Here is a 12,041-nt window from a genome sequence, read left to right on the forward strand (position 1 = left end):
AAAAAAAAAAAAAAAAAAAAAAAAAAAGACTGGATCCTGGTGCATCCAAGGCTCTGCCCTTAAAACCTCCAGGTTGATGACTGATATATTAGTCTCTTGGGACAGGGCTGTACAGTTGAGAAAAGTAGCAAGAGCATCAGATCTCTGCAGGTCATCTGGCCCCCATAAAAAAGCAATAGCAACTGAGAAAAAGCTAGACTTCTAGGTTCTCAGCTATACTGGGTTATTAGACAAAACCCCCACTTCATCTTTGTTTATAGAACTCATTTTCAGGGACACGTGTTTTATAGTGAGGTGGAGGTTGTAAAGAAGCTATTTATACTGAAGACCCCAAATATGTGAGCTTTATATCAAGGTTGATCTAAAGGAACTTTACATGGGTGGCAGTTTAGGAGAGAAAGGGAGAAAAGGATAAGTAAAAAAACTAATAAAAATAGCTGAGATCACTCAACAGTTATCAAGAAACAGATACTACAGTTTTATAACATGAAGTACTAAAAGTATATGCACTCTTAAAAGGCAATTAAAATGTATGCTCTGAAACTATAAAACATTTTCTTTTCATCTGCAACATAGAGGGCAGATTACAACACATTAATAACGTTTTGTTTAGAGTTCAGTTTCTGATGGTTTCCAAATGTAGTCTGTGTAGATTAACCAGAAGGAGTCCAGTTCCCTTTTTTAAGAGCGCTTGTAAAGGAAAGCAATGTGGTAAGATTGTTATGAAAAGAGAGTGTATTTAGGAAATAGCACTTAGCAGGGTCTCTCTGAATGGCTGCCAGGTCAGGAAGCTGAAGTGCAAGCCTTGGCCCTTGTTCAGCCCCCCCCCCACTCCCCAGTTCCAGCTCCTTGACCACACAGTACGTCAGGAACATGTCACAAGCCGGCCAGGAAGACTCAGCCCCGCCCATGGACCAGCTTGGCACGGCTGCTTTCACATAACCCAGGGCTCCAGAGGGGCCGGAGGCAGGCATTCCAGGGCCACGGGAACATGCAATTTTTTAAAATAGAAATGAAGAATTTAAAAAAAAAAAGGCCTGGGAATTAAATAGTTGCTGAATCCTTACAGAACATGGTCCTCATGTAGAGTGTTGGGGTGAAGAGGGCCTTAAAGGTTATCTCATGCTTTGCTGTGGTCTGCTAGACAAGGAAACTGACTCGTTCCTATTCCTGCCCTGGGAGAGCCAGTCATAGAGTCTGTGTTTCTCAGCAGTTTGCTAACCCCACTGGCTTCTAGCTCACTGGGTTAAGCCTTGTGTCTAACGAGCTCTCTCCTGCCCATAGGGACCAACTGCCCCAATGGGGGGGTCTTTCCCATGAATGACCATCCAGTGATCTGTTGCTGGGCCATTTGCTCATACTCCTTGCTGTTATAACTGCTCCTGTCTCACCCTTAGTTCCTTCATCTGTGAAGTGGAGATTTCTGTGTCTACTTCATAGAGTTGTTATACGGACTGATTATTTAATTGCACCTGGCATGTAATAAAGGCTCAACAGTGTTATCTGTTACCATCAATAATGATAGCATTCGCATTGTACTACCATTTGCATTGTCAGTATTACAACTCCTATTTTTGCAGTTGCTTCCTCAGGAGCCACCCTCAGGAATCCGGCCTTAGGCTCTCAGGTGTGAGTCTGTCCTTCAGACAGGACCAAAAGAGGGGGGCATGAAGGCGATGATGAGTCATCAATACCCTGGGCCAGTGCTGTGTAAAGCCCTATCATCAGATTCTAGCTGAGGAGCAGAGGTTCAGAGATATTATTGCTGTTGTTGTTTTGCTTTACTTTCCTAATTTTGTTTCACCTTTTTAGTTGAAAGAGACTGCAGAGATGCTTGAGTAAGTCTGTATTATATAGTTCAGCCTTGGTTTCTGCCTGCAAAGGCTGAGGTTCAGAAGATGACTTGGTTAGCCTTGCCAGCCTAACTTGGTCATTGAATAAAGCTCTTGTGTAATTTACATATAAAAGGAACACTGGAGGGAAAGAGCTTTGAGATAAGGCCCATAGGACATAAATCCTTTAGCCTTTCTTCTACCTTAGGCCCAGTGGGATCCTATTTAAAACCCCACTGTGACCTTGTTCCTTAGTCAGCGTGGAGATGACCTGAGGAAAAAAAAATTGAGAGCCAGCCTCCTTCCTTGAGGATTATTAGAGAACAATCCTCTATAAAAGTTAAGTGGATTTTTTTTAATTTAAAGCCTTGAAAAGATTTAACCCTGCTGGGCTGCTGCTGGCTCAACGTGGCGGGGTCTGTTGAGCCTCACAGAATATCCCCTCTGAAGAAGACTTACTCTCAGGCTGCTAAGCCACTTGGACAAGCACGTTTCTTTCTTAATGTAAGGCTCATTGGTTTAGAAATTAAAATCACTGTCTTAGCTGATACCTCAGTTGTTGTTCCTTTGTATTCTTATCTCTCCTTTGTCAAGTCCCTTTTCTTCTTTTTCTAAAGTGTTTGATCTGCAGGGATGGGGAGGCAGATTGCACTCCCTTTGTGGGCAACCTTGAAACTAAAGTGACAGAGGAGCTGCTTTTCCAGCTCTTCCACCAGGCTAGGCCAGCAATAAAGGTAAAAATTCCAAAAGATAAGGATGGTAAACCAAATCAATTTGCATTTGTGAATTTTAAACATGAAGTATTTGTTCCTTATGCAATGAATCTACTTAATGGAATCAAACTTTTTGGAAGGCCCATCAAAATTCAGATTAGATCAGGAATTAGTCATGCCTCACAGGATGTTGGTTTATCAAACCCCCGGCATCCTGCTGAAAATTCGAGTCCTACCTTCACATCTCCTAACAGAAGATATGAAAGGACTGTGGATAACATGACACAGATCAACATTGATAATTTAGAGATCATTCTCTTCTCCAGACAATTACCAGAGACAAGCAGTGATGAACAGTGTTTTGAGACAGATGGCATATGGTGGGAAATTTGGTTCTGCACATGTGGATCAATCAGGATTTTCACCATCGGTTCAATCACATAATAGTACTTTTCACCAGTCTTCAAGCTCCCAGTGGGACCAGAATACACCATCATCGTCACAGCATAAAATCACAGTTCTCATCCCTGCCTAACAGATAGACATTCTAGCCATGAATAGCGTTACACTGATCATGGGTCTGGCCACCATTACAGAGGAATCCTCTGTAAAGATAGGAATCATGGTGGCTGGAGCCATGACTATGGTAACAGAAGAGACAGTACTAGAGATGGAAAATGGCACTCATCTTGACACTAAAGGACATTGCCTCATGGGGTCATTTTAAGCTCTTTGGACTAAGTTGAGCTGAAAATATTTTGAAAAACTGTACAGAGCAGCTTTTCAAGTTGCCATGTTTTTTTTTTTAAACCTACAGCTACAGTTTAATACAGAAATGAGAAGAATCGTGGTTCTATTTTATTTCATTAACAACCTTTCACCTTATGAAGAGGAAAGGGTTTTATGCAAAAGAAAGTGCCACAGTTTTTAATCATTTAGACAGCTTCAGAAAGGTAGATTGTATACCAGGCATGATTTTTTAAAATACAATGTTTAAATTTTGAAAAAAAATTATAGTAAAAGACATCACTATAATGCCATAATGGTAAAGTATCTTTACTGTAACATATTTTTTAAACCTATACATACCTGTGTATTTTGATCAGACCTGGTTGTATTATAAAACAAATACTTTAGTTTTTTATACTGCAAGATATTTCATGTTAAGTCCAGTTGTGGTGTAGTCTAGCCTCAGGTGGCTCTCTGTATTTTGTTAATAAATTATAAAATCTAATTTTTCAGTGATTTGTTTTATTAGCAGTTTCAGAAAGTTCTTGGTTGTTAAGGGATAAATCATTTTGGTTAACTTAGAGAAAGAACTTAAGTATTAGTTCTGTGAGATGTTCTTTGTAGCTTTACTCTATACAAGTATAAATCTACACGTGCTATTTCATTCTAAAATTTTAGAAAATTTTCATTGAAATGTGTTTGTTGTGTGACTACTCATTCAGGAAGTTAAGTATCTGTATGTGAAATATCTGTACATGTGTATTTTTTACATGGAAAATTACAGTATTAATGTAAAGTCCCCTTTTCAAGAAGAACAAAAATATCAATGCATACTCAAATAAAATGGTAAAATGTTTTACTGAAAGTATCCTTTTTGGGAAAAAGTGTTCATGAAGTGTTTTTGTGCTGTCTCTCGGTCAAACTTTAGAAATTTTTAACATTTTCTAAGTGCCTAAAGACACATTTTATTACAGAGATTATACAAGTTGATTTTTGTTTGAATATTGGAAAGAATTTAATGTTAACTATTTTCTGCTTTTAAAATTTTTAAATCTAAAAACTTTAATGTATCAAGATACTATTTCTCTTCCATTACAGTTATTTATAAAATTTATTCCTTGAAAAATTTGGATCCTTTTAAAATATTAATCACAGCATTTGTACTGTTACTTTTTAAAAAAGGAAAAAAAAGTATTTGATCAAATTTCAAATTAGGAAATTTATTTATTTAGCCAATGAGGATAGTATTTAGTTGCTGGAAAAGTCTTTCATACTCACACCAGTACAACAATAACAAAACCATTATTTACCCAGAAAAATCAATTTTAAATTCACCCAAACTCCAGTGAGAACATTTTGGCTGTTTTTCTTATAAATTGTTAAATTCTGATATTACTTGGTTACATTGAAACGGCCCTATTTTATATCATCTCGCTTTCTTTTTCCTGGTACCTTCCTCTGTGGGCCTTAGGTTTCATTAATCTCAATTTGTTCTGAAGGCACCAAGATACATTTTCAAAGAGGTGTTAATTGTCACAGATAGAATACAATGACTCATTGAAGTTTCATATATTGCTCTTTTTGGAGCTACCAGAGATAGGAAGAGTTTCCATCCTCATTGCCACTCCAGAGTAAGATGAAAATATCAAAGTTTTCCCTTCTCTGGTGCGTGTCAAAAATACTATTCCTCCTTATCTTATTCCCAATTTGCCAAAGAGCAGAACCAAAGCTCAAGACGTAACTACTGACCGCAAGGTTACTAAAAGGTTAGGAGAATTTGGATGAATGTGCTAATTTCTTTCCCAAAAACCTCCACAAGATCTCCAGAATAGACCATATTTATAGTCCACATCTAAGCTTCCTAAGTATCTTCATTTGACAATGTCTTGAAAGCATCGAAGGAAACTGGCAGTGACTAGCAGTGGGGCGGAGACTTTTGAGTATCTTTAGTCCCCGTAAGTCTTTGCGTCCTTCTCTGGAACCACAGGGTGCATATCCTTCAGTCAGTGTGAGCCCTGAAATCAGAGTAGACTTGGCCTCTTGGCTCTAGGTATTTGGCTAAAGTGACATCTCTGTATTGAGTGAAGCTTTTCCATCAGAGTACCCATTCTTGGAAGCTTTTTATATGCTCCTTTCATTTAGCCATATTGTATGAAGGGTTTGGAGACTAAAGGATTTCTTATGTGGAGAACCTTACCACAGCTTTCTTTTTCCTGAACTATTTGTGGTAACAGCCTGGCAATTTGTTTAGATGTTCAGTGAATGACACCTTATTATTTTTTCAAATGGATGGAGTTTGACTCTAAGGAAGTTGGGGCCTTGATAGTTTCCTTGCCAACCTACTGCATGCAAGTTTACTCCTAGATTTTAAGGGTGAGAAAGACTACACCATCCCTTTTACTCCCTAAAAATTGAATCTGGTCAAACCTAGAAGTTATTTTCCAAAACTCTAGTCATAATTGTATGCTGTTTGTTTTCTGACGCTTTAAAACTCCTTTGGGCCGGGCGTGGTGGCTCATGCCTGTAATCCCAGCACTCGGAAGGCTGAGGCTGGAGGATCGCTGTGAGTTCCAGACCAGCCTGGACTACATAGTGAGTTCCAGGTCAGTCTCAACTACATAGTGAGACCCTGTCTCAAAAACCAAAAAAAAAAAAAATAATAATAATAAATAAAAAATAAAACTCCTTTCACAGTGAATATATATTGCTGACCTCACTGTCAACTTCTGTTGGTAGTCATAAGATAAACGGGCAGTGGTTTTATGTAACTGAGGTTTCCTTTTTTAACCTTCAAAGTGACCCTGACCTGGACCAGACTACAAATGTCATCGTCCTTCCATCTTTAAGCCAAGAAGTAGTTTCTTTTCTGTTGGGTTTAGATTCCTTTTCCCATGGAATGTGGTATGTTTCAGGCTGATGCTTACTTTTTACCTTTAAAACAATTGAGTCATAGAGCTGGAAGAGGGGTGATTATAGAAGGTTAACTGGAGACAGGGATGCACAAAAATAATCATTTTAAATGGAACCTGAGAACTTTTGGGCTACATGTATTCCATGGTACAAGAACCCCAAGTAGAGTAATCTCAGGCTCAGCCCTAGGCCATGCGGATGTTACCTACGCATCCTACCAGGAAAGGTTGGACCTTAGAACTATATACGTAAGTGTGTTGCTCACTCTGAAATTGCTAGGGGTGAACTCAGCCTCTCTGTGAGATATTTTCTCTACCAAAATCACAATTTTTGGATTCAGGCCAAATGTAGTGGCACATGCCTGTAATCCCAGCACTCTGGGAAACTGAGACAGGAGGAGGATTGCAAGTTTGGGTCAGCTGGGGCAACTTAGTGACACAGCAAGATCCCGTCTCAAAATTAAAAAATAAAATAAAATAAAATAAAAAGGGCTGGGGATATCTCAGTGCAAAGGCCTAGTTCAATCCCCAGAAGCTTAAAAGGAAAAGATTTCATATTTTACACTATGCTTTACTGTATAGTTTAAGAGCATTCCCATCTACAGTCTTTCCTTTTAAATCTAATCTTGTGAGATAGGCCTTGTCATCTCCATTTTACTGACAAGGTTTAGAGAAATTCTAAAAGTCAATTGCTGATAAAGATCAGAATTCTGACACTGAACCCATGTTCTCAGTGATTTTTTCAAGACCTTTTTTTGCCATCTCACCTTTCAACTGGAATATGTCCATCACCCGCAGAAGTCATTATCCTGAAGTAGCAAAAGTTTTTATCATACCAAAAACTTCTCAAAAACTTTAATGATATGTTGCCACTTTCAAATAATAGAAACGCAAATTATTCAATATCTTGTTTAAAGTAACAATGTGTAGTAAGATTGGAATCTGTAATATAATTTAAAATGTGACTCTTCTCTGCAATAAATGACTCTTCAGCCTATTTCTTTATCTGTGCACATGTGAATGACACACTCAAATCAGTCTTTCAGGATTAAATGAAATGGGTCAAGCACAGTGCCTAGTATCAGTAGGAATCCAATAAACAGAAGTTTCCCTACTCATTTCCACTTGGTTCAAACTGACCTTTTCTGCCTTACCTCCTACTTCTTCATTAGATGAACTCTGTACCTACCAAAGTTAGGTGTTTATTCTCGTGAGTATGCTTTTTACTGTTCCACATTTATATTTTTGTGCACAATGTCCCCTTCCTTTGAAGAACCCTCCTTCTTGTGGTGTGCTCCTGTATATTCCCTTGGTCTTAATACAAAATGGATTAAATAAGTAGAATAATGTTCACTCCGTATGCCATGGTTTTCTGAAGAGGGGAATTTTTTGACAGTAAATCTCAGTAAGCTCATATCCTGTAACTGGGTCTAGAATATACCTCTATAATATATTTCGGAGGCCAGGTGTCACTTGGGGACGAACCAAGAAACGCTAGCTAATATTGACAATTGACCGTTCCCCATCCTATTCTAGCATATAGATTTGTATTTGTAATTCCCCCAGATAAGATTTTACCATCGCTCTTAATTTTATTAATCCATTCTAAACTGACAGATGTTGCAGTGAGCCTTGAGCTCTTTGGGGATTCTTGTTTCGTTTCTGATTAAAAGATGAGTTTTCTTCTTAAACCCGAGAGTCCCAAGTCTACACAACCCCTTTCTTCTTCTAAACAGCTTGTTTAGATACCAGAAGTAAATTTGTTATTCTCCATTGGTTACTGAAAGAGCTTTTCAGTATCCAGGCCCCTTGAAAATTGTTTCCTTCTAGTATAGCACTGAAGAGTGGAATGGAGCTAGTTCAGCAGTAGTACTTGGTACATTATAATACATAGGTAATACTAGTACAGTTGTTACTTTTATTTACTTTATTATTTTGAAAGAGCCTGCGAAGAGTAAACAGATCTCAGAGAACTAATCTGTGTTGATCTCTCTTCCTCTCAAGGGAATTTGAAAACTCTGAAATAAATGGCTTGCGCTTTGTTCTTTCCATGTAGAATCCAACTCTGACAGCCCAGTAATTTCCATTTCCTATCTAGAGTGGCTGAGAACATCATGAGATGACCTGTTTAACACTGGAGAAGCTATTTGTCTATGTCATGCTCCTTTCTTGGGTTCTTAGCACCTAAGTGAGCTGTGACTCCAGAAAGCAAGTTGGTTAACATACGAATTATAATGAAGCCATTTAGGTTTTCCAGTCATGAGAGCTGGTCCCTTTGCCTACCCACCTTTTCCATCAGCCTACCTCCCAGAAGCTCGTGTTCTGATTCCAGGCCCTTAGAGTGGGCAGTTTGTCCGTTACTGGCCCAGGACATAATGGAGATCTTCTCCCTGGACACCAGACACTTGCTATCATTTCTGCTCTTGTTGGCTGATTTTCTTAGTGCTTTTAGAAGTATCTGAGGTTATCTTTGTCTGAGGAATATTACTCTGTGACATCTTACAATAGAATTGTAGATATGCTTTCTGTTGATAATAATGGCCAGTAGTTATGCTCTATACAGTTTGTTTAACATAGACTGGTACTAATCCTCACAGCAATTCATTAAGATAGGCACTGTTACACCCATTTTATAGATAAGTATTGGAGAAATTCAGTAACTTGCTCAAGGTTTAAACAGTTACCAAATACCAAAGCCAAAATTTAACTTCAAAGCCCTGTTTTCTCCCTGTTTAGAGAAAGCTCAGAATGCTCTGGGAGCTCTGAAATCACTGTGGTATTTCATACTAACATTACCAGAGATTCCCAGGAGATTAATTCAGTGATCAGAGCTGAATGTGTAGAGGCGTTGGCCAATTTGAAAACAGTAGATTGCCACAATTTTACAAAAAAAACCCAGAGAAACCCAAGTTGAAAAACTTAAGTAAAAATATTCAATATAGGATCATCTGTTTATATCGACATGAGGTCTATGGAAAATGAGGGAGCCAGCATCATGTTTCTGAAATATGCAATTTTACAATGGGAACGTGTTATAAAACACCCTGCCACTGTTGTTTTCTTTGGGATTTAGGGTGAGAGACATGAAGGCTGACAACTCTCTTCCTGTTGTAGGTCAGAGCTTCAAGGGACTCTGTAATCTTCCCACCAGCTTTACTCTCTCCTAGAACTTACGGGTAAAATTAGATGCTGGCTGGACTTCAGTAGTTGAGTTTGAAAGCTTTCAGAAGCCGAGGCAGACAACTGCAGCAGACTGATTTCTCACAGTGCTACTTTGGGAGACACTTTGTACAGACTAACATAGTTTGGTAAACTGATGAGTGTCAGTTCTGACGTAAAATAACATTAATAACAGTGCCCATAGAAGCAGAAGAATATTATCTTTTAGTAATCTTCTTGGAATCAGGATCAGTCTTTATCTTCTGCTTACCAGTATTCTGCGTTTACATCTCGATGTTGTTCTACCACATGTGTACTGTTACAGTTAAGCAGCAACACTGCGTGGGGATTTAGTTGGAATTTTGTACACATTCTAATTGACCCTAGGAGACAGACATGGTGAAGGGGCTGTGGGAAGAAATCATTTAAAGGCTGAGTGTGCTCCCAAAGCAGCACTGAACACATTTATCTAATTTGACACATTTTGCCTGGAAGTCATAGAAATAGACTGAGGTGCCCCCGTCAAAATATAAAGAGCCAGAGACTAAAACCAGACTAAAAAGGGCCAACCATTAGGGAAGTACCTCCCCGGGGAGCGGGTGGGCAGGGAAAGGAGGTTAGATGGCAGTTATTAAACACTGAATCAAGACTGTGTTCTGAAATGCTGCTACCCAAGAAAAATCTTTCTTCCCAGACTTAGCTGGGCAGGGGACAGCTAAGGAAAAGGAGTTCTGCTTATTCTCTGCTGCAGGATGCTACCTCCTGACCCTTTATAAGTCAGCCTCGCTTGATTACTCCTTTTAATTCAAGCCTCGAAACAGCTTGTAAAGTTTTTTTTATCATTCCTTTCCAGATTGTGTGGGCCACACTGTAGCATGAGCTTTCCCTTTGTCCACATCTGTTTTCCAACCTCATTACTCTTCTGTTATTACATTCATTTAAAAAGAAAAAAAGAAGCTGTTTATTTCTTTTCTGCATGTTTTTCCCCCGGGTTTCAAAAGTAAAAACAGTAAATCATGTGCTGTTTGATATGACCATCTTCATGATTTCTAGTGTACAAAATCATGGTTGCATATTCAGGAATTGTTTTAACTTTATTGTTTAAATTAGCTATACCTTAAGATTTAGGGTGGTTTAACCTAGTGAAGCAAAAGCTAAGAGGAACAAGACAACGATACTCACTAATATTACCTCTCTTCAACATTGTACTGGAAGTTCTGACCAGGCATTGAAATAGGAACAAGGAACAATAATAAGAATTTGAAAGAGAGTATCACCGGTATGGGCTTTTTCCACTGAGCTTTATTGTAAAGTTATAGTAATTGAGGCGGGATGGTATTGTTAGAGACAGAGTGGAATCAAATCCACATATATGTAGAAACATCATGTGTGACATATTACAAATCAACCCTGAGAGATGGACTATTCAGTGAGTTGTGCTAGGACAAATGTTTATCCATACAGGAGAAACTAATACATCATATCAGGATGACAGAAATTTAAAACTGACCCTAAGGATTGGCGAGGATGTGGAAAGTTGCACTCTGTAGAACTATGGAATTGATGCAAACCCTTTGGAGGGTAATTTTCAAAGTCTGGTAAAATTGCATAGATTTTAAAGCTAGACTGCTCCCCATCTGGAAAATGAGGATAACAACAGAATCCTCATAAGGTTATTATGAAGATTAAATTAGTAAATGTACATAATGTACTTAGAATAATAGTTGGTACAAAATAAACATTATTTAAATGTCAGTTGTTTTTTTCTAGAGTCTTAACAGTTTTACTCTAGGTGTGAGGTACAGAGAAAATTTTGACTTATGTATATAAGAAGACTCATTTAATAATGTTCACAGCAAATGAACAAAAGAATAGATTATAATTATCATATTTATTGTATAGCAGTAAAAATGAATGAACTAGACCTATATGTAGAAGCATGTATAAAACTTCAAAGCATGTTGAGAGAAAAATGGATCACAGACGGATAAGACTGGTCTCATACTGGAAAAACAGGAGAAATGGGACTGGAGAAAAGCATACAAATTTCTGCTAGATCTGTAATATTTTATTTCTTGTAAATTTAAAATATTTTAAAAATCTGAATTAAAAAGACAGCTAAGTAGTTACTTATAATTAGATTTTTTAATATAAAAAAGATATTAGAGATTTGACAGAAAGTGCCTTGTAGAAGGAAGAATATGACCTTTGGAAGCAGACATCCCAGGATTCGATTCCACTGGTTATCAGTATTATTTTTGTTTTTATCAGCTGTATAACTGCATGTAAGATATTTAACATTAGTTACATCACTGAGATATTGTAGGAATCACATGAAGTCTTGTATATCGTTAAGCAGAATACCTGGTACATAACAGGTATTCAATAATTGTTCCATTCTTTTATTTTATATACAAGGAATAAAAGAGACTAATCAACATTCCCTCTGGAAAACATTTTAGAGCAAATTTCTGCTTCTGTAAGTCTTATCTTGGCTACAGTTCATATTGACTTAAAGTAAGATTTGCCAATTCATGCCTAAACTTAATGAAACTAGCTCATGTGATAAAGGAACTCCAGGATCTTACTGTTTTAAACACATACACACACACTTTTTTTTCTACTGAATAGTATATTTGCCACTGTTTGGGTGTGTGATGCTGTACTGGCCTCTGTGTAAGAAAAGTTAAACAAACGTG

General features: G+C 37.8%; 1 protein-coding gene and 1 pseudogene across 9 annotated transcripts in view; both read left to right on the forward strand.

Annotated features, from left to right (window-relative positions):
* Bcas3 (BCAS3 microtubule associated cell migration factor) overlaps positions 1-12,041 on the forward strand; it is a 530,094-nt gene that overhangs the window by 414,219 nt on the left and 103,834 nt on the right. The window lies entirely within an intron of this gene.
* LOC104864070 lies at positions 2,352-3,352 on the forward strand (annotated as a pseudogene).

This window comes from Fukomys damarensis, unplaced genomic scaffold, assembly GCF_012274545.1.
Source record: "Fukomys damarensis isolate Sample0158 unplaced genomic scaffold, DMR_v1.0_HiC HiC_scaffold_13, whole genome shotgun sequence".
NCBI classification, from domain to species: domain Eukaryota; kingdom Metazoa; phylum Chordata; class Mammalia; order Rodentia; family Bathyergidae; genus Fukomys; species Fukomys damarensis.